This window comes from Homalodisca vitripennis, chromosome 1 (genome assembly GCF_021130785.1).
Source record: "Homalodisca vitripennis isolate AUS2020 chromosome 1, UT_GWSS_2.1, whole genome shotgun sequence".
Taxonomy (NCBI): Eukaryota; Metazoa; Arthropoda; class Insecta; order Hemiptera; family Cicadellidae; genus Homalodisca; species Homalodisca vitripennis.
The window spans coordinates 142,120,365-142,145,399 of record NC_060207.1 but is presented as its reverse complement, the minus strand read 5'-3'; the positions used below and the strand labels follow the sequence as shown (position 1 = coordinate 142,145,399).

The window sequence follows — 25,035 nt, the reverse complement described above, 5'->3', positions numbered from 1 at the left end:
TGTAATTCTCCCCGAAAATCCCGAAATATAATGGATTTACATGTACGTAACATTTTCATAGTTATAATTTTCTTTAATAACTCGTGGTATTTTGAACTTATTTATGATAGACAAATTGTTATTTAAAACAAATCCGATTGAACTTTTTTGATTTATTCTATTTATCTACCTTTCTCTGAGCACGAGCTCTTTGTCTGTCAAACAAATAGTATACAACTTCTTCTTGGACAGATTTTTTATCGTTCCATTGAAAATTTAAATGTTAGACGTGTGCGTCTTATTTCGATAGACTGTTGTCTTAAGCCCGACTCTTCTTCTTACTGTACACACATCTAGAAAGGGGCGTTTGTTTTGTACTTCTACCTCAGTGGTTAGCCGAATGGAGAGAGAAAGGCTGAAAGAAAAAAGTAAGTACATGATAAAAGCAAGGTAGGCTATGCAATATATTCATGAGAGTTTCAACAGGCGTCGTTGAGGTCCCATGCAAAATGTCTATTTATAACTCATTATTTAATTCTCGACATGTAATGCGTTATATAAGAATATATATAATATAATAAAGAAATCATACAGAAAATCATACCTTGACATAAAAATTATATTCAGTGAAATTCCATGGTTGAACACGTATCCAACACGTTCTTATCTAACGTAGGAATGATTTCATGCTAAATTTAAAGTCTACGGATGAAAGTTTTCCGATATAACTTGCCACATGATTCATTAATATCTTTATTTTTACGTTAGGTTACATAGCAAAGTTCATATAATAAAAGTTCCGCTGTGCTATGAATGGTAGCTTACTACTACACAAGAGTTTGCTAAAATCAAATCTTGTCACCGACTTATAATATTCTTTATATTAAATCATAGAATATGTATAAAAAAAATGCACACGTTTCAATAACATATGATTTGTACGCAGTTTTATTTTTACAAATTAATATATTGTACTGTTTTTTTTCATTTCCATCATTGTTACCATTAGGAACCATTTAAATATTCGCTAACGCTCAGCCAAATCCTATTGAGAGACATGTACCATAATCCAAATCAACTTTGGTTATATAGTAATAAAGCGTCATGCCCAATTTTAAGTATATTTCTAAGTAATTTACATTTCGAGATATCGTGTAGCCAGACAGACGCAAATAGAATTTTCTTCATATAAGTGTCACTAAAGCTTAAGAAATTCTTTTAATACTTCAATCTATAAACCATTGTATGTATTATTTGTTTTGAAAGTTGTTAACATTACTTGAAACTAGTCTGCATTAATACTCATCTGCCATATGATTTTTGTATTTTATCAAATTAATTTGTACTGGTGAAAATTAACAGCATGCAAAAACTATAAAACATCCAGTATTAATATTTTCAATGGAAAAATTGATATAGAATACTTAGCTGCAGCAACGTTCTTCTCGGAATTGGCACTCTTAATTTTGGGATCCTGAATCTATTTATTGTGCTATGTTTCTGTAACAGAATACTTTTTTGATGTTTAAACATATTATTGCGAAATAAAGCCTTGTAGGCATAGCTTTGATATTACGCTGGGTTTAGTAAATATTGTTAGAATTCATATTTCACTTTCATTTAAATGACCGAATTACTGATTAAACATGGACAAACATGATTGGAAATATAAAAATTGTAGTAATGGATGACACGCGTACTGGATAGATATAGTAAGTGCAGTGGACTGTATACGTTTTTTACTAAAAACATAAAAAGTAAATTATTGTAACCATGATTTCGAATAAAAATATAAAATAAAAATTTTAATGCCGAAATATAATATTTAACTGACTTTTAATTTCAATAAAAGATGTATATATTAAAGGTAATCCACTGTTATGTTTATATATATAATATATACAGTATCTTTGTTTGAAACCGATACTAAAAATATTTAAACCCATTATTGACGATTGGGTGGTTAAAAATTACAGCTTATCATAAATTTGGTATCCAAACAGAGATATTAGTTTCGTAAAATGATTTCTCTTCCTCCTCATATACAACAAAACTGCTTGAATAAAGGCCAGAGTCGCACTTGGACAAGTAGGATGAAACTTATATAATTTATTGTGCTTATAATAATCTAAAGGCATCTTAAAAAGTATGAAATAATGATATTTTCCGCTTATTATGTATAATTTAAAATTATGAATTTAGGATGGTATTGTTCAACAACATGTTTAGCGATGAACTTAGGCTCTCGTTAATTATTCCCAAATTATGAAAAAATTATACCTTGGAATTTAATGTCGTAGTTGTATCAGATGTCTACAAAAATCTTCTACAAGTAAAAACCTTGTATTTCCAAGTTAGGGGAAATACGTATGAGGCAGTCTACATAATAGCAGGGCATAAATAAAAAAAATAATTTATTAATAACACTGAACCTCTAGATTACGATATGGTAATAAAGAAGATACATTCACATGTAAACAAGCGATTGATTGAGTAAATTCTGGATGTTCTCGATTCGACGAGTTAGCTAAGGGAACTAAACCACCCTGGGGGTGCCATATAGTGTTTAGTGTCTGAGATAAATTACATGATCACTCTCTACATTTCATTACCCGAGTAATGGATGGAGAAGAAGAGTTTGTTTATGTTGTTCACATTTCACTAAAATCTTTGCGTGTATTTTGCGAAGATACATACGTATTTAGTATCTTTCCAAATAGAATAATAACGATATGATATTGTTTCACACAGGGAGAACAGAACTAACGAATTAATAGTGTACCAGATGAAAAGGAATTCCCTCAAATTTAAACACCCACCTTGTAAGGGGGTTTATTAATTAGAAATTGAGGGGAAACATTGTTTATTTATGTCTGTATTATTTTAAATAAAACACAACTAAGTTATTTATGACTAAAACATAAGTGACTTATTTTTTATCACCCGATTGGTTAACATTACAAAACATTATTAAAGTTAAAAAATAAAAATAGATGAGATTAAATTATAATAATATTCATGAAATCAAGGTTACAGCGAAATATTGATGTCTTGCCTAGTTTAAGATCCGTAAAATGTTTAAGGTTTGGTATTGAAAAAATTAATTAATGACACATGTTTATTCAGCGGGAGCTTTAAAATCTAATGAATGTAATATAAAATTTCTGAATAATCTATAAGCTTTTTTCATCTTGTATCAGTCAACCCCCGGAGTGTAATTGCGCCTGGTAGGTTTAGACCAGCGATCACATAAGACCAATAGATGGAGCAGTGGGGTTGGCCGTTGAAGTCGACTCTGGCGCGCGACCCTACAACAATGGCGGCGACCTTGGGATGATTCACCCTTTTGGCGAGCGCTCAGACTGTGTTCGCTACTGTCTGGCAGGTTTTAGAACATGAGAAGGAAGATGAAGATCTCGACTATTTCTATGATATTGTAGGAAACACTTCAAATGTAACGACGCATATTGTGGAGTACCTTTCTGGTTTAGTCTATAGTAAGAACGTTAAGAAATAAAATAGCCTGTAGCGGGTGCCTACAGCTGTTACAGGCTAATGCGGAAACGCAATACCGCAACAGTTTGATAAGTTGTAAAAACCGAGGAGGACTTTTACAGCCTTCTGAAGGTGTTGTGAAACAGAAGTAAAGTTGCGTATTAATAAAGGCGACGTGACAACTGTGAAAAAACTAGAGGACAGAATGGTAAATTCAGTGTTACGAAAGTGTATCGGTGTAAATCTGGTCCCAGGAGGGCATTGTTTTGCACAAGATCCTGAGGTAAATCACCTTATATTAGTTAAAAAAGCTATTTGTAAACAATACTTCAAAGTGCGACTACATAACCACTGCAAAAATGTCAGTGCCTCATTACACAAAAGCAGAATACGCAGTTATTTATTGAAAACTGTAACATTTTTAGGACAGTAGAGAGGTATACGTTTTATTGTAAGCTTTGGATATTTATGTTTCTAATTTTCATTTTGTAATTTCCATTATATTAAATACATTATTTATAAACATAATAAATCTATGTCTAGTGGTTTACTTTATTGTACCTTATATTGTCTCAAGTTTAGTTAATATTGAATTGCACTAAATGACAGTTACTATTTACATGAAATGATAAGCGAATGCCTTATAAATGGGGTTTAAAAATGTTTAACATATTAAAAATAATTAATTACATTTAAATGAATTTTAAATTAACGATATGTTGAGTTTTAATTTAAGAGCCGAGAGCGGCCTGGAGTGTAGGCAATCTGTTTTAGGTCAGGCGATGCGTTCAGGGTTTTTGCCTATATTCTGCCGATAATATCAGGAAAACGACTGGTCTTAGAAAAACAAGTTTCGAATGAAAAAAATAATTCAACTCTTTATCTCAAACTTTTCCGCTTACAAAACTTGCCTGTCCTAAAAACAAAAAAAATCCTCAAAGACTGACTTTTTCATGTTACGATTTCAAATGTGCATAAAACTTTTAAAGTTTTTTGCCCATTAACATTATATAGAGATCAAAACTGGTAATTTGAGTTACACCATTGGAATTGGTGTTTTATGAGATATACGTACACCAAATTTGAACATTTTGGCTTAATCCTAAGTGGGCTAGGTGGCGATTTATTTATGAGCGCGCGCACTGCAATTTTTAAGCTTCTCTGGACGGGGTTTGGCGTTTCTAGACGGTCCCAAGATAGCCGCCACTGGCTTCAACACCAGTAATGTTGTAGGAATAGGAGTGCTCCATCTATTGGTCTTATGTGATCGCTGGTTTAGACAACTAGACAACTGAGATGGTTAGAAAGTGACAAATCAACAGTAGACAAATTAGTAGGACAAATCGCAAACGATGCTTTAAGCCAAAAATAGTATGAAAAGGAGGCATCGATTATATGTTATTGATTAATATATAGACGGTAAGTGGAGTGTCTTTGGTGGACGATGGTTGTGTTTGTGTCCTTGTGTGGTGCAAGGATGGAAGAAACAAGGCGTTGAGCCTCTGTCTCAAAGGAACAGTGTTGAGATCAGTAATGCCCTTTTCAACTAATCATTCACGTTTGTTTTTTCGCAAGATTTTGGTTCCTTTAAACTCTAGTTTTTACATGTTTAGACATTATATTTGAATAGTTTTGTGAAATTACAACTAGGATTCTCCTGGACTAGGATTCTAAGGTCATATATATTTGACCTTAGAAGACTGAACAAGAGTAACGCCGGAGATGGAGAGCCTGTGTGTAATTGATTTATCTGATAACCACCACACTTGTTGGATTCGGATGAATTAAAAGGTCGTTTTAGTTGGTATCTTTATGTTATATTTTACTGTTGGAATCATAATCCTTAAAAACTTTACCTATATTTCTGGAAAGGCTAAAAATGGAAGTAGATTTGTAAAACCATACTATTGGAATTCGAGTATTTGATAAACGTATCCTGGGTAATTAAATTAAGTACATAAAGGTTTGTAGCTCTCATTACCAAAGCTATTAATGAAGTTAGTGTTTTGGTCGATTGGAATAGTTAATGGATAGAATTCAACGAAAGATGTCAGTAAATTAAATTAAACCCAATAAGGGATATCAGCCAGATGGCACTAACAGTTGGCCCAGATACTGGCTCTGTTTTGGCTGTCGTTGAGAAACTAATTTATCTTGATTCAAGATTAAAGAAATTCTTCGAAACTGATTTGAAGTCAGATATCTCCCTCGATTCTTTAATTCGATTATTTTTTTTGAATCGACAGTAAGAGTTATTCCTGTTATTTGAAATTAAAGGAGTAATTATTCCGCCATTGTAAACTGAAAACTTAATCATTTTATCGTGTTTTCATAAATTGCGAGTTTGATGAGCAAAAATAGATTAAAAAGATACAATAAACCATTACTCACAGTATATAAAGATTTATGCAATATTATTGCAATTAGTTTCAGTTTTCAATAGAGTCAAGGTTCAACAAAACTATTTATTTAGTAATTTTTTACTTTTATTTCATAAATAATGAAAAACGAAGTTTTTTTGTAATTATTATGCCAAAAATAACATAAACGATGAGTAATTCTATGTTTACTGAGGTTTAAACCAGCAAACATTGCAGAGACAAAGGTAACATCGAGCTCCTAAACTAAATCCGTGCTTTCCAACTGTTATTAACAATGAAAACATTGCATTGTAGCCGTGCAGTGGTTATTACGTTCGCATCCCCCTAGAAGGGATGTAATGGAGGAGGAATAAAATCATGTTAATTCAAATCTATTAAAGCAACTTGTCTAATTTTTAATATTAACCTTTAAAAATTACGTCAAGTGTACAAATAGTTGTACTAATTGTGATTAACAAATCGGCAAGAATTGATAAACACTATATAATCAAATAAAATTAATCAACAACTTGAAAAGTAATAAATTAAACAAAACAGACTTAAAATATTTAAATGCTTAAACATGCGTAACTTTTTTAATTTTTTAAGGGTTAATGCTACAAAGTTCAGATATTACGTTTGGTAATATATGAACCTTCATATAAAAAAGTAACATACAAGCTTATAGCTATTGTCTGACGGTAGGTTGGAATTGTATTAGAATAACAAATGTATAATAATATTGAGTCTTCTAAAAGTAATATAAATAATTGTTTATTGTTGGCAAACAAATTGTAAAAGCAGTTCCAAAAGTTTTGTCCTTATGCTTTCATTGAAAATTGCAGAGTTAGTTTGTGAGGGAGGGCCCTTCGGAGACTGCAGACTCGTGTGGTCTAGTAACAGGCCTTCAAACCAATGTTACACCAGCTGTCTCTTGTTTAGTTTTTGATCGTTGAGCGTTGAGCGTTACATATGTATATATGCTCGCTCACATACAACTGCCAATATATATGTATCTATATGACGGAGTATTTGGATTACTAGCTATGCTTGTTTTACCTCAAGAGATTCTTTTTTGCCATGGCTCACGTTTTTTATACATATATAAATAATATATGGCACAAGATTAATTTATAACATGCTTGAGAGAAAACTTTTCAAACACGCATAGCTAGTAATCGAAACACTCCATTATTTACCCTTTCAACACTAAATGGCTATTTGTCGTGACAGGAGATGTTTTCTGAGAGCATATATAGAAGTTCATTGCGTACAAAAGATTTAATTTACCGGTAGAATGAGGAATTTCTGTTAGTAGACTAAACTGTGTTGGCCTTGCAAGTTAAAGCTAAAGTCTACAAATCATGGCATATAAGGCAGTAAGCCTCATTATACATAACGTTGGGGTTTCACTGGTTTTTTTTTCTCATTCAACACTATAATAAGAACGGTATTGTAAAATCTTGAAGGAAACAAAGCTTCCATGCTTTCAATCTTACAATTGCCAATGTTGACCAATTTGAGGATGTTTCCATACATATTAAAATTACACTTATGACGTCATTGCTTAAATTATTTCCTAAACGACCCTCATCTGAACCAAAAGTCGACTATTTAGATGATATAACATAAAATAGGTGAGTAAATCGCCGTCTTTGTTTGTTTCTATAAAGTTTTTTCGTCCTTCAGGTACACTTATTGCACACAAACTTGCATTCTATAATTTTTAAATTCAAATCTCGGATTTTTCAACACAAAACACCTTTCATTAAACATAGAAACATGGGGTCCTAAATATTACAGTACAGGTTCATTTTCATTAAAGACAATTATTAATTAATAGCAATAATTCAAATAATAAAACAAATTATATTAAAATTACTAATTTGTAACAATATACCTGACACTCAAGTCTTTAAAATAATCACAAAATAATGTTGGTGTTAATTAAGTTGTTCATCGTAACTCGTGAACTCGTGAAACATTTCAGGAATCATGTGTTGTGAAAATTAACATGGTTTTGTGGTGTGTGTATGTGTATTTAATATTTAGTCCTTGGTTTTGTGGTGTGTGTATGTGTATTTAATTTAGTCCTTGGTTTTGTGGTGTGTGTATGTGTGTTTATTTTAGTCCTTCAGATCTGCTGATCTTTTATTATGAAACCAACTGCAAAGTGAACGAGCCATAAGGAAGAGTCAATAGGTCAAATTAGTCGAAAGGTAGATGATGCTCGAGTGATGATGCAATAGCGGAGCCAGCAGTTGCGGTTTCTCTACTGGAGGCACGTGAGTCAGTCAACCTATGTTTCCATCTGGGAGGTCAAAGCCCTACCATTATCATTAATGACAATGGACTGTCTGCCTCCACGGCCACGTGGATAACCCTAGGTAACAATGAGTAGCTATGTCCCCTTGTTGCAATAAAACTAAAAATAAGCTTATAATTCTTGCAGATGTTATGTAGTCTTTAATGAATACTCACTTCATTCATTATTACTACAAAGGGAGAAGTCATCTGGAGAAAAGTGACTAACAAAAACAGATTTAAAAATTTTGTTAGGTATAATCTTTAATTCTGTATAATGCTTTTAAAAACAGTGTCAAAGAGAGGGTCCAGTTTTTCCCTCTAGTATTCCATTTCTTTGTTTTATCACTTTTAAAGAGGGTGACCACTTACTTGTAATATTCTGTCTGGTATACATTTGTGTGCCATGTTCTTAAAACATTACCTACTACAAGCTGTTAGAGAAGGTGTTTTAGTCTTCGATATAATTCGGAATGTTAGAACAGTTGCAACTTTGTTACGACTACGCCTATATTGTAGTAGGACGTTACCTAACAGACTTTTGATCCAAATTCACCCAAATTTCTCCTGTGATGGATTTCAAAGTCTGCGACATTACAAAAGTAGCTACTAAGTCATGGCAACTGCATCATATATGGTTTATTATGAATTACAGAAAACATTCTTTGGCACACTTTTAAAGAAACTTACAAGTTTTTATCTCTAGTTTTTTTATATTAAACGGATTTTTGAATGGTACTTTAGATAAAATTGTTGGAAATTGTCGGGAAACTATCTGCGGCTATCCTTTAGAGATCAACGTCCGGTAATACATACTGCGTGATAGGCTGTTTGAATCACGGTGTCTTGACCTGTTAGCTATTCTCTCACAGAAATACATAAGATCTAAAAAGATAAACACAGTCATACTAGGAAACGGGATTAGAAAATGAGATACAATTTGCTGGTAAACTGGTAATTGAGCGCTCAGACATGACGTAGTAACGGAGCTAACGAGTGGGAGAAAGGGAAATAGTTCGCTACGCTACGGCATATGATGATTGGTGGCCACAAGATGACGAAAGAGAGAACAAACACAAACGTGGTGATTGTGCACTTTTAAGGTCAGAGAGTGGTCTAGACCACTTGCCGAACTTTGGGTTTAATACTTAGTTCAAAAGTGTGTATGCACACTTTGCTAGAGATACCAAAGGAGCAGTGTCGTCTATATCATTGAACACGTTGTTTCGAGCGTCATTGTAACTATTACTATGCACTACGTAAGAACATAAATTTGCCTACACGTACTTTGAAAACTTCTTTTAATATACCTCTTTGCTAATATATCAGCAAAAATATTCCCAACTCAAGAAAGTCGGGAAGAATATAACCGTAATTTTCAAAAGTGACAAGTGACCAATTACATACACATAAATCCATTCAACATTTTAATATCAAGTTGTTAGTGAAATTTTGAAACAAATAGAGACTGCCGTTCTATTCCCCTTCACGAATAGAGGCGTAGCCACGACCTCGATACGTAAATTATCCTGAGAATGGCTACCCGGTGATTTCATCTTCTTAAAAATATTTAAAATCAAGAAATAGTATGAAGGTTGTGTCTAAATATTGTATGGTTTTTAATGGAGCCTCAGTTTGTAGTAACACCAAATAGAAGTGATGTCAAGGCCTTTTAAGAAGCAGATACTTCTAGAATAGTGGTGACCTTCGTCCTTGGCAGTTGTAACATAGAACAAATGGGCGTACTCAGTAGATTTAATGAACTGTGACGCTTCCTGTTCTTCTGATTTACAATAATTTCAAGTCTCGACTAGTACCTAGTGTAGGAACACCAATAGTGAAAGCAATGCACAAAGTCGACCTTTTCTTTTTAATAAAATACAGGTTTGTAGGACGAGAATAACTAACTAACAATCCGAAAATACAAGACAACGATGAATGTCCTGTACTGCAATAAGAAATACCCTTCCATATCTTGCCTGCATTTGTAACCTAAATCTGTTTGTAATGGGCCAACCCAAAATCTTGCTCTTCACACTATTATAATGCAGTGCAAAATGGTTTATTACGAGATGAGACGGGGCACGAGACATGTGTGCACCTCTTGGGGTCAGGGACCGGGCCCGACCATTTTAACCTAATGGCAGTTGAACTTCCTTCCGCCAGCTGATGCTGCGGCTGCGGCAGATCGCCTTGACCACGGCGGCCGCCACGCATGCCCCGGCGGGAGACTCGGGCCGCCTCTCGACAGTCGGTCGCGTCGCGCGGTCACGGGCGGAGTGGAGGCAGTCGCGTGCGGTTCTTCCAGCGCTGACACGTGCGTCTTCCAGTGATATCAACTAATCCTATGTGATACAAATTTGGTGCTTTTACAGTGTATTTTGTGCTTTTAACTCAGCTTTCTGAGGTTGTCACTAGCACTTTATAGTGCAAAATCTGCATTTATTGTGAAAAAAATTATTGTGGAATCTGTGCTGTTGTGTATTCATTCCTGGACGTTTGCTGCACTTCTTTTTCAATGTGGTAAGTTCTAAATTATACTGTAGCTCTGTATTGTCCTATTGTATTAATTAATAGTTAACCTGTTTTCTATCCTGTATAGTTTCTTAATTGATATCAACATTTTCTTTTCAAATCAGACGAACTCTGTGTTAAATTCGACGATACGGAGAGTTCATCATCTTCAACACCTGCAAAAGGGTATTAACTTTATTTGTTTAGTGTTTAATTACTTTTGTTCGAAATCCTGCCTCCTGTCCATGTTTGTAATAATTTATCGAAAAAATTTTGTAACATTATTGTTATGTATGGAATTATTTCCTAACATAGAAGTAACAATGCGGACTAATATTCTCCATAATCAGTAAATTTAGACATCTACTATGTATTCGGGATGGTTTGAAAATATACAGCGACAGTTCATGTGTATTTATATATTTTAAAAACATGTATTATCACACCTCGAAAGATTTTAAGTAGGCCTACATAGAGCCTAAGTTATAAGTTTTTCAGCAAAATGGGTTAATGATTTATAAGCACGAACGTCCTTCCTATAACTCAATTTTTACTGACATAATAAAATATTTTATATTTCAAATGGCTTTTTTATTTAACTATAATTTTATTTTCAACCACGGATTACATAACAATTTTATTTAATTGGCATTCATTGATAAAAGGATATTACACTTATCCAACTAACATTACCATTTTACAAAGCAGGTGTACACAAAATTACAACAATGTGTAGAACATTGTTAAAATTGCAACATAAGTTAAAATAAGTACATACCTATTAGATTAGTATACTTTAAGACTTGTGATGTTTCCTTACCAAGCAAACTGTAGCTGTGTTTAATAATGGTAATTAATGGCTGTTGAAGACATGATGTTACAATTTGTGATGTTTGATTTTCATTAACTAAAGATAATATGCGGCTCCCAGAAAAATCAACAAGTAATTACTCTGTAATATGATTTTAAGCTACGCATAACAGATTTATCATAGACAATTTTAATAATTAAATGTTAAAGTTGAGTGTATGTTTGTTAACCTTAAATAACTATTATTTCAAGGCTTCACTTACGTAAACAGTTTTAATGAATAACAAAGTATTTATCAGCCTCAAAATTAAAGCAAAGACAACACTTTAATGTGGTAAACTAAATTGATGAGTTTACTACCTCACAAACATATCAGTTGTCTTTCCAATGGTTTTGAATAATCAAGATCGTTAAAAGAAGTTAACGATTCATTTTTTAATGAGTCAGGGTCATCGAATCTTAATTTTATAAATAAATGCTGCGACGAAATGCCTAGGCTAATAATTCAATATAGTTGATCAAAATGAATATATGTGTAGGGAAGTTTTATGTAACCGGCAGACTAATAAAACACAATATTTTCAGTTATTGAAGGTTAGCAGCAGAACCATGATGTTTGAACATTTGTATTCGTCTTCTTTTTAATGGTTTGAGTATTATTTTGGATAATCTGGTATAATAAATGTAGACCTACTTCACATGGAAAGTGTGGTGTACTTACGGTTTATAGAGGTCTTTGTTCTGTTTTCAATTAAAAAATTAAGATTACGCTTCGAAACAACCATTGTTCACTCAATACAAACAAATCTCTTTTCATCAAATGATCATCAAAATTAATAAAATCTAGGTCATATTTGGAACTGAAATCATAGGGTGCTCTACAAATAGCTTGATCTGTTCTATTAACAAACTGAGTGCACGCATTTAGAATTATACAATAATTATCAATTCAGTGAAAAAGTTTAAATACAAATATTCATAAACATCTGAAATATATTTTTATAATTACACCAAGTTTTTGTGTTTTAAAAATACCAGGTTGGAATAAAAATAAAAATTGTAAAGACTGCAATTTATTAGTACGCGCCAAGCAGGTTTAATAAATTGCATGTTATGTTCATAAATTATTTATACGTAACATTTTTTTTGTAATGAATCAAATAAACATCATTTAGGTTTTAGGGAAGGATTAAGAGTGACACAGTATACACAACCATTGTATACTATAAATGTTTGGGGCGAAAAAAAGTATGAACACTGATTATTCAGGGTGTGTTTAAACGATATATTAAAAAGTAGGTTACAAACAGCACAGTATGTTTTTAACAGAACAGCATAAGAAGTGATGGGTGAAAGGATCCCACGTGTAAGATTTGTGTTTCTCTTTGGGTATAATCGTTTTTCCTATTATTATTTTCTTGTTTATATCAGATTCGCTGCTGAAAGTGCAAAAAAGTGTTGGAGAATACGCCGTAGTTTAAGTTACCTTGCAAGTCTCCAAAGAGGCCTTGTTGGGCTCTATTTTCCCATTAAAGTCGAACGAACTACAATTTAAAATATTTTTTGCGACTTGAAATTACAGAAACAGAAAGACCTTTAATGGGGAGAGGATAACAGTGTCTTACGGATTCCGCTTATTTCTAATCTGGCCGAAAACGAGCTTGATAAAAGCTTTGTGAAATCCAATTAATGCAATAGTTGTTAAATGAAATTGAAATATCGTTTACTTATTCAACTTGCAATAGTAAATTGAAATTTGTCCTGTAGTCTATAAAATTGTGATCATATTCCTTCTCTTTAGTTAGGTCGAAAAGAAAATTATATTTTGATTTATCCAGGCTGATTTCATCCAGTTACAAAAATGTAGACGTGTATAATTTAACTTCACTCTTATCTGTTCGTAATTTTAATATTTTACAGTACTAAACAGTTATTTGGTAACTATCTATTTCTATTCTATTTTTGAATGCCAATTAAAATTTAGAAATATTTTATTTACTTACCTTCATGTATTATTTGATCGAGTATTCTTGGTTCTACTTTAATTTTAATGTTAGATTTATGGTCTTTCAGCACGACACGACCTTGTATGTTAGCTTAATGAAATATTTAGTGTGCGTTTGTTATCTTTACATTTATGTTAATGAGTAATTAACTCACGGTCATTCTCAGGAGCAGTGGCGCACCCAGAAATGTTCTCTGGGGGTGTCAGGTACACCGTTGAGGTGGGGGTATAGTACTTATGAATTGATAAATAAATAAAAATAACAGTAAAAACTAGTATATTTTTGAAATTATACTGTTTTAATGGTTAGGCCTACTTTTGAGTAAATTCTGCTATATCACACAAAGGAGTTGGAAGAGATATTTGGTGAAAAGTAAGCACTAAAAAAACTCTAATTAAAGTTGAAATTTTGAAGTTTTTCGGAAATCAAACCAAAAGAGGAAATATTGTGTGTATTCTGACATCATTAATTCCAGCTCTATAAAGCCCTTATTATTCTTCCAGCTTCCTCTTCTTAGTTCTTGCTGCTACTCTGTAAGTTTTGATCATATCATCACCTTTTTTATAGGTTTTTATTTGATGCATTTGATTTAACATCTTTTACCCACAGTTTGCACCATCCTCACTAAGGAGTGCAACATCTTTACCCTACCTAAGTAACCAGAGCTTTAAATTACTAGTAGAATCCTGTAGATAGGCTTGATTATATTCATAACTGGCAAAGAGAGTAAAGAGCAGTATATCAATAAACTATGGAGCAACAACTCAATATTCCATACGTTATATTAGTATAAGAATACAAAATGGAAAATCAACCTTGTGCCATATAACGTTGTACAATTGACTTGAGTGACTTACCAAATTTAAATATACTTATTTTGTACATCAAACTATTCATAAAATAATAAAAATCAAGAAAACATATAAGATGAAAAACCTATTTTTAATGGAGTCAGACACTACTCAACTAAAACAAAGTTTAATCTAAACATTAACAAAATATTGGACGAAATAGTTAAGTTTAAATCACAAATAAAGACCAAAGCTAAATCTTGGTGTCTACTCTCGGGTAACAAACTAATAGAGGTCCAGTAACAGGAATTAGACTAAAATTTTGCTTTTCAATTCTGCATTTCTACATATTAAACTGTTTAATAACTTCCATGATATATAAATGACAACGAGAATATGCCGGCTTTTTGGCACTTTCAACCAAACTGCAACTTTGAACATTCATAACTCGAAAACTTGTGGTTCGATAATGATTAAATGTTTATATGAGATATATAAAAGAGTACTGTAATTGAGTATGTAATGTTTTGGAATCTTAGAATAGTATGGGAATAGTTGTTATCAAAATACCATCGTAACTTTTATTCTTGACCTCTTAATTCAACGTTGGTCAAGTCATGGAGTTCTTCGTCATTGGGCATCTAATTTTGTAAACTACTATTACAAATTTTATAATTTGTAACACAGATTAAATTGACCTCGTTTTGTTAATTTATCACAACCGGCAACTGCTCGTTTTAACGCGCAAACCATCACACTGTCCAGGGCGGTGTTATCTCGTAATAAAAACGAATGACACCAAACTAAAATAGCAGAACCGCTCAGAGCTTGGCAACATACTTACTACCGTGACAACTGATCATATCGGAACTACTCCAAAAGATACTTTGTACCGGGTACTCGTCGTTCTAAGAGTACAAGTCGTCGTTAAACGAAAGTACCCGTTACAGGTTACCTTAACAATACAGATACTTTACACTTGTACCACCTTTCCTGGTACAAAGTACTCGGACTCGTTTAGAAGTAACAGTAACTGAAACATTTTAGGAGTATTTTGTAATGTATTATTTTACATCAGAACGAGTACATTTTGCACTCGGTTACTGAAAGTACAGAGTACAGAGAGAACCCTCAAGAAATAGTAATTAGGAACTAATCTCACTTGACGGTGAAATATTACGTTTTGAACTAAATTGAATTATATGTGCAGTGCTATGTATTTTGTAAATTAAAATAGGCAGTTATAAAGTTTGAATTCATATATCTGATTATAATTTATTTCAAGTTCCAACATAAATATTATTTTTAATCCAAAATAAACTAATAGGGGATTTATTTCTGAAATAAAATGTTTTTGGGGGGAGGAGGGGAACCGAACCCGTTCGTCCCCCCCCCGTCGGTGCGCCCTGCTCAGGGGTGGTTCTTGTCTTCACAATTTCTCTGCAGAATGTGCGTAAAACTAAACTGTTACACTATTTTTTAGTTAAAACATTTTCAATCTATAACAGTTACATATGCTTCAAAACGTGGCCTAACGATAGTATCTTGGAATTTTTAATTTATATCATAATATTAAAATATCCAAAAACAAATTGTTTTATTTTATAATATTTTTGTCTTGAAAGTTATAATGAAATAATTTTGCGCAAATTTAACCATTAGCTGAGCGTTAGCGAAGCCTATCACTCGGGTGGCTAGGACAATTTCTATATGCCTGTCTACCCGCAAGATGTCTCAAAAACTAACTGGTCTGTATATTTGAAGTTGTGCATGAAGCTTCATTTTCTATAAAGGAAACATATTTGTGGAAGTCATTCTTCCTCAGCGTTTGGCCGAGCGATAATTTTACGTTAGAATTATGGGTATTCATCATGGTAACGAGAAAATTATAAAATAAAAAATGTGTAAACAAACTGATTATAGTCATTTTTAATTTGAAAATGTGTCATAATAACACAGATTTATTTACCAGATAAGGCATTACGTTTTAGCATGCCCTCTATGGGATTTGGCTGTAGCGTTTAAGTATCCTAACTATCCTGAAGATTGATTTCATCTTTAGTTTTTAAAATTGTGCATGAAACTTAATTATACCTACATAGACAACAATGAGTTTGATGACGGCGTAATTTGTGTCAGTGGGTTTTGTTTGTGTTTCATTGAAGGCCGTCACACAAACTTTGTCTTGTGTTTGCTACGAGGCTGTACAATGTTCTTTCCTCTCCGAGTGTCTGTCCGTCCACTGAACCTCTCCGGGGAATGAAATGAATTGTAAACTTAAAATTTGGAATACAGCTTTAGTGGAGCCTGTTACGCAACATGTGGTCTCCCTTACTCCTACCTTGCAAGGTTAGGAGAATGAAAGTAAAGGTTAAAAAGTGAAACTTTCGATATATAAATCACTTAAACAAATTCACTACAGCTCATTGGACAGATTCTTTAGGGAATTGACAGTAAAATATTATTTCAAATGACGTTTGTTAAAAAGGAAGCCTATACCCTTAAGGTGACATGTATATTTAGGTTTTTCGTTACATTATTCTACCGGTTAGGTATTTATTTGGCTGACCTTACAAGACATTTACCTTATCGGTAGTGTTCACTCCAAACGTCAAATGTTGTCCAAGGCTCATGTCAATACTGACAAAATAATCTCCCTTGCGGCGAGTGGCCACTGGTCTTATCTTCGGCCATAAATACTCGCGTCTGTGCTGGCGATTGCGGACAGGAAAAGACAACACCGTTGACATTGCCTGGGTTATAAATAGAAGCATAATGATAAACCTAGCGTTCACAGCCAGACCCACCGAGCTGTTTCCATTTTTATCACTACATGAATTATTCATTTCGAGTATTATTGTGGCTGCCATTTACATGTCTCAGCTCTCATTATAACCCGTCTACGACTGTTTCTGCCGCTTCGTCAGCTTCTCGTTGGTTTTCAGTTGAATAAATTCAGACTTTGATTGAGTTAGGAAATATTTTTGAGGAATAATGACTGTGATTGTTAGTGGAATAAATTAAAGTTTGTCAGTAAGAAAATGCTTATACATTTAAATTAAAACATTCACTGCTGTATATTGGCTGGGCGTCAGGCATAGACTTTCTCACTGACGTATGTTTCTCTAGGTAAGGAACTGTAATTTTTTCGCCAAAAAATATTTTTTTAATTCGCTTTAAGTGGGTTAAACATATAAAATATATCATGGAAAATAGTACACAATCTAAAGACTAATATTGTATTGGGCGATTTACGTGAAGTAGTATGCAGCTCAACATAAAAAGGAACTGCCGCTTCAAAACCAATTAACGGCAAATGCTGTTCAGCAAGGCTGTAGAAACAAAACACTAATGAGTATACCGCTGAAATAGAAGCCCGCTCTTAGAAAAAGAGTGCCCGCAGAGCGATGAGGTTACCAGTGAACATCTCGTTACTATTGTTCTACAGTTGTTTCACAAATCTCTGGATTAAAAGGTGCCTCCGAGATTGTAAGATTTCTTTGAAACTGCGATAATGCGCTCTGGAAGGGGGTTTCATTGAAGTTAAGTTAATTATTTCAAAGTTAAATGGTTTGTAGAAGTAGAGATAATATTAGGGCATTGGCTATAACAGGGGAACATAATTTGGATAAGATGTTACAAACGCGAAGCGACCACCGTAAATGGAAGTTTGGATGTAAAACCTTGTAGCACGTATATTTTTATTCAGATAAATACAAATTTGTGTGACAATTCAGTTTTAATTAGTTATTCAGTGTGTACGAAATAATTACCGAAGCATTGAACTAGGAATTTTAAACTTCCTAGTACACAAGTGACTCTTTTTATACAACTCAAAGTTAAGAGAACCATAGGAGTTACTAGAAAAAGAAATATATATTTTTAAAATGTTGAGGCTTGTTATATCATCTATTTCCACTTGTTTCCGTGTGTTCCAATGTTTTACATAATTGAATAATTTGCTTATCTATTCGTTTCAGATTTATGTTTTCACGCAAATTGGTCTACACAGAATTTATGCAACCTTCGGCCACGTGGTCGAATATACAGTACATTTAGCCATTATTTATATACAGAGGGAGAAGTTTTGCATAAATGTCTCCTTTCAGGGAGTAGGTGTTTTTGATGACTTTTTCCAATGAAATCCTGCAAGTTCCAATGAAACATTTGTGCATATTAAAAAAAATGTAATTTAGTGAAAACGCGCGAAATTAACAATGTTGCTATAGTTACATAGATTTATTTCTATATGATTTTGTATTTTGTATTGAAAGCTGAGTCAATTAAAAAATAACTCGAAAGTTTACAAGAAGATACATTTTGAATATATAATTTAATTTAAAAATATTTTGTGTGAGAATGTACTAAAAATAAAGAATGACAAATGTACTTCAAAAAGCTATTGCTACTAAATCGCCGCTACAGATGTCGCCAACTTCAAATCGATAAGCATTTGCAAGGGAACATTCTTATTGGTATTAGTTTAAAAGATTCAAAGAAACTACTACGCGTTATTTGACATTGATGCTATTCTGAGCATGTTTTTTCGCAACAAAAAGTACAAGACCTGCAACTGTACTGTCTGTAATTTAAGGAGCAGTAATTTTTACTTCGAATAATAAAACCTTTCTGAATTATCGTGGAAACGGTAATATTTTGTGAACGCCATCCTTTTAATATCTGATGCGTTGTCTATTTGCCACAAAGAAGTATTGACTATATGTATTACTTTTCATGAGGAAAGTGTGAGCAGAAACATTTTTAGAAACGTGTTATAATTCTAAAACGGCTGTAATGATATTTAGTAGAATTGTTAATTATACAATACAGTATTGTTTTAAAAATGCTGTTCAAATTAATGCACTAAAACTAAAATCAACGAGTTTACTGTTCGAGTTAGAGACGTTTTTTGTGCCTACGAACAGGACAAGTGCAGTATCTCGAATGTGATGTCGAACAGTTCCATGCCAGTGAGATTGTCAGATCAGACGATCATCATCTAGCAGGTTTCTTTGAGAAAAAGTGAAGCAAAGTGCAGTATATGAGGTCATAATGAGTATTAAGAGTGCAAACATTTCTCTACTCATGATCTAGCTATTAAAATTAAAATTTAATTTGGAATAATTCCTTAAGTTTTCCAATATGTGGCTTTTACTCCTAATTAATTAACCAGCATATATAATAAACATTGCGCTTATTACGATACTTATAGTATAGACTTCCAAAAAAGTTTCAGTTTGTTGCCGAAGAAACAATACAAGCAAGTTTACTTTATGCCATACTTTATTAAACAAAATGAATACTTGATTAAAATAAACCTGCCAGACTATTATATGAATGTAAATGCAAAAGCGTGAAATTTGGAATTGAAAAATCTTTGTACATAATCATAAATAACTCTATGTTCTTCTCCAAAGAACCCTGTACTCTGTCTGTCTTCATGGTTCTCACATAATTGAGTACATATATTCTAAATGACCAAAGTATTATAATTTTGAGATATTCCTATTAGTAGCCTATTTTATATATTTATAATCCCTGAACGTTCAGTTATATCTCATGTTTGACGAAAATTTGTTAGAACATTAAATTTTTATAACGGTAAGATTACCCATTGATTGTTCTAATTTGTTGGTTTTCTTTATTGGTAAATATTTTTCCCATCTCAATAATGTAATGAATCTGAACATAAAGATGTTACTTGAGAACTTCAATAGACTCGAAAATGCTTGAAGCCTCTTCAGCGCAGATGATAAATCTAATACTGGGACAAAAAAAACATTTTGGCCTCGTCCATAACGTGATGAATCAGCATTTCTTCCATCATTAATCACAGACATTCTTAGAATACTCTAATGTCTAAAACGTGCTTCATGTGGCATCTTGATACTGCAAGGCTATGGAAACAAAGATACAAGTAGCAGCTACTTATTACTGAATGAGGTCAATGAAATTTAAGTGGAAGAAAAAATAAAACGAGAATAAAAGTTGTCATTCAACAGCGACAGCTTCACATAGCCAACGTGAAGTACAATGTTCTATGTCTTACATCAGCGTTCTTGCGTCTATAATCTCCAAGGTACTCATCGTCTGTTATTGCAGCATAAAGGACAGAAATTCCTTTCCAGAAATTCAGAAAAATATTCTAATATCAAGGTTCAATAGCAGTATTAAAGGGAAGAAACTTCAAGTTGCGAAGACATACTTATGAAAGCAAACAAACTAAAACGTATATTAACGCAGGACAGAGTTATGGCTTCACAGTCAAAGCTTATAATCTTGTTTTTACCTATCTACATGTTATTAAAACTGAAAGGATTCGACTTCCATGGCTAAGGCTATTGGGTAATTCTACATACAAACAGTGTTTCCTTTTTCTGTTAATCAAATAAACTTCGCCTTATTTCAAAGTTAAAACAATTGCACTTAAACGAAACACCAGATTTTAAGAATGTGTATTATCGAGGGAGCACTCATGCAAGTACAATGTGATAAACTTAGATCGTGGTCTGAGAAATAACAATTTTGGGAAGAAATAAACAACGATATAAAACGTAAATTATCAGGAATACATACATAACTCGATTACACTGTAAATAATAAACCTAAAATCTAATAACAGTGAACATTCTTTGTTTATTAATACAATTACAGTATTTTATCTAATGTATCACATTAGTATAATAGAGGAACTAGAAACAGTTACTAATTAGATTTTATTTTTAAAAAACGTTGATGAACAATTTAAAGTACGCATTAGAATAGTTAAATTTAATATGTTAACCTTCAAGATGTACTTACTATTCTGTAGTAAGGTACAGTAATCGTAATAATTGCAATTGTAACTTCTTAGGTGCACCGGGAAATCAGGATATTATTTATTTTTATTTAATATTAACACATAATTAAATAAGAGAGATTTGTAGTTTGAACTTGGGAAAATGAATGCACGTTCTAAATTTGACGCTTTCTTTTCAAACCTGTCTTCGCCTCGTAAACATCTAGAAGATATAGACGTCAGCAACTTGAGTACCAAATTGCCTTGCCAGCTGGTCTACTAATGATGTTAGCTGACAAACATTTCATCTTAAGGAATTAGCATGTAGCTAATTTCCACACATCAAATCATCACGTCACCTATACTTGATTCAGGATTAGCCTTTTAATATACATTGACATAGCGCACGTTATGCCTGTAAGTTTGACGTGTCTAATAGGACATTAGCAGTGTGTGGGGTTTCTTGATATTATTCATCTTGGTGTCAATGTAACATACGGCATATTGGGCCATATCTTAAAAGCCTCAGAATGACAAGCTGTTGTTTGGTGATCAAGGGATTATAAAGTGGTAGTCAGGTAGCTATCCTTAACATTGCAATCAGGTTAGTTTAAGGCGCTGCAACTACATAGGCGCATACATAATGGAAACTTGCAGAAACGCCAATTAAAATATCCTTTTATATGAACTTTTGTTACGTACAGTGTCTTATAGTTATGGGTTTCACACTGGTAGTCATCTGGACAAACACATTCCAGGTGTATGTTAGACTGACCTAGGTCTTGAGACTCAAGAGGTAGTAGAACCAATGTAAAGTAGTTATAATGTTTGTTATTATTCATTATAGTTTTGGGTTTCACATTTAAGGGATGTTTTGAGTGTGCCATTCAATATTTATTGAAAGTAGATATATACAGGGTGTTCACAAAACGGCGTCACATATTTCTGTGGCTGATAGTACCATCATTTTAAACAAAAAATACCATATGAATATATGAAATGTCATATGTTTATTTGAATCTGAATTGAATTTTGTTCTAAATGATGAGTATTATCAGCCACATAAGTTTGTTACATCCTTTTATGAACACCCTGTTAATAGAGAGGCAGCTTTAAGACTTCAATGTCAGTCGCGTCTTGCTTGTCATTAAAGACCGAGTGGCGTGTGAATTCAGCGTCGTTCGTATTACCTTTTGCGAACTAGAAGTCAATTATTTGAGAAGACACGAAACTGAAGGTCTAAGAGGAAGGTTCGTAACTTTCAGTAGTCAAATATGATGATCACTAGGACTGAAGAACAAGTCTCTTGTTTAGTTATCCTAGGAGCGAGAGTTAATTATGTTGAGTTAGTATTGTTGACTACCTTGTAATCATAATTTTCTCCTATTTCGAATCTATTTCACTTTTATTTATTTTCATATTGGCGTCAAAACGTAATAAGGCCAATTTAAATAAAGCCTTGCGATTTGGTTACAAAATAGGCGTGGTTCATTATAATACATTACACAAGCCAGTTTATATGGTAGTGGTACAAAGTACAGGAAACAATATTACGTTGTAAGTTTAAAGTTCTGAGCTTTACATATTTAAAATGACGTAATAACTAGGCAGAACAGTTAGAATGATTGTAAAATGTAATATATAATGAAATAGAACTATTTAGTGGTATTACGAGTATTTCAAATATAAATTATATCGAGAGCAACTAAATATTTTACAATGGGTTTATAAAATATGAAGAGTGTTAACGTATAGCTCTACTGTCAATATTTAATAATAATTTATCAAATTAACAAAAGTAATTACCAGCAATGTTGTTATAATGAATGCTCTATTTGCTGTAATTAACGGAAATTTAATTTTGTCACGCGTGTTAACATCCCTATAAAATGTAATTATTAATCTCCAATTACTTCTATAGATTGTCAAATAAAGTTTATCATAAAGTGGTTCAGGCAGTTATTGAATTAATAAACCGCAATACAAACCTTTGTGGCCTCAACTCTCGCATAATGTTAATTACCATGAACTAATTAATTAGAGTAAACATTGGCTCTCTGGTGAATTACAATAATTGTGCGGCTGATAGGATAATTGATATTCTAAACGCACCTTCTTGTATTATTCAGAGAAAGAATTTAAATGTGAAAATAGAACCATTGGGCTGAATTACGAACGGTTTCACTTATTAGAGGATGAACACAGTAAAATCAAGTTTATATTAAAAGTTACTCTGGAATAGAGATAGTGAAACAGGAAAGAATTAAAGCGGATTTTGAACTTGGTTATATCTACAAAACCAACTTTAACACTGACCGTAGGTAAAAAAAATCAAATTGAAATGTCGAAACAATTATAGCTTTATCTTCTATTAGTTAAAAAACGTAATTTTACGATTATTTGTATTAAAAATCACTACCATCACAAGTTTTGATTACTATAAATCGTAAGTGTAGAGTTGGTAAATAAATGAATTTATTGTTGAAATGTTTATGGCTCAAAATAAAACAATATCAACCAGTATCAAACAAATCATTAAAGAAACTATTGGACCAGGCATGGATTTCGTGAGCTATATCAAAATTTATTGTATATTAATAGCAATAAATCAAAGTAATTGTTTCTCAGATTGATTATAGGTTTTAATTCACGTTAAAGACTTACCAAAACTCCAATAATATCGAACGAATAACAAATCACAATGAAAAATACGCGTTTCAAAATATTAAAATGCTTAATGAAATTATACAATTAAATATATAAGCGTTAACATGTTATATCTGTGGTATTTAAATGTTATTTAACATCAAATTAAATAATGTTTGGTTATATTTGTCTTAAAAATCAGGTATTGGCGTTAAAGCGTTACTGATGTCAGTAGTCATAGCTGACTACTTAGTGTAGGTATTGACTGACATATAATTTCAATAGTCGTTAGCTGACCTTAGGGAACGTAGTGGCCACATTGTCCTACATTAGGTTAATAAAGACAGTAGTTCATAATAATTTTGGATTTTAGTTATCAGAAAATCAATAGTATGCATCAAGTAACTGACATACGTTAATCCACTAGGTCTTTACACATTTCTAATGGAAGAAAATGTTTTATTCACAAATTTTATTACAACCTGGCGGTACACAATTCTTGGCGTATAACATAGCTTGTTGTGTAATAATATGTAAATTGCGATATGTAGATTACACAAGTTACTCGTGCTCAACGCTGCACCGGCGCGTGTTTTGGCAGCTCGGTAATGTACATGGTGTTCCAGAATGTCCTACATTTACTCATTAAGATCTACGAGATGTATAAAATATGTATTATGCCGTTCAAGGATATTGGCTATTGACCAAAATAGAAAGAAGCATATCTAAATAATAGTAATCTCAAAGATTTTAGTAATTAAAACGGATTGTATTAAAATTGTATTAATCATCACAGTAATCTAGAAGACCGTAGTAGAGTTCGGTTCTAATGAGATTCGACCAGTGTTTTTATAGTATTTTTAAATAACTTTCTACTTTCATTGAACGTATAAAAACTTAGGTACTAATATTTTTACCTTAAATATGGTGTTTCAGGTAAAAAGCTAAAATATTTTTAAAACGAGCAATTATCCTATTGGTAATGCTCACCTATTTAAGAGTTACGAGGAGTTCAAAATTTAAACATTTATGATATAGACACATGTTTTTGTTAAAAAATGATTAAATTCCGATTTCCTTTATTTTTTTAAATGAAATGGTATCCCAAATGAAACTATACTAAAAATTCCAGACCTTGATTTTCTGAAAATGGCAACTTAAAATCATAAAATTTAATAATTTAATAAAAATTATTGTCTTTTTGGAATTATGATACTTTAAAACGGAAAGTCTTTAAAAATGAATAATATTATATTGCTTTATTGTAATGTGCTTGTCAGTCCTGTCAAGGTAACATTATTCCGTAATATAGTTCTGTGAACTAGTGACTGACTCAGAGGGGTGTTTAATCC

The 25,035-nt window shown here is 32.5% G+C and overlaps 1 protein-coding gene across 3 annotated transcripts in view; it reads left to right on the top strand.

Moving 5' to 3' along the window:
* LOC124372502 (atrial natriuretic peptide receptor 1) overlaps positions 1 to 25,035 on the top strand; it is an 884,633-nt gene that overhangs the window by 281,349 nt on the left and 578,249 nt on the right. Inside the window, exon 1 of one of the 3 annotated variants that reach the window (XM_046830906.1) lies at positions 10,381 to 10,661. The exons of the other annotated variants lie outside the window; for them this stretch is intronic. The gene's annotated coding sequence lies outside the window, so the exon portion shown is untranslated. Of the gene's footprint in view, positions 1 to 10,380; positions 10,662 to 25,035 lie in introns of those variants that run through there. 3 annotated transcript variants of the gene reach the window in all.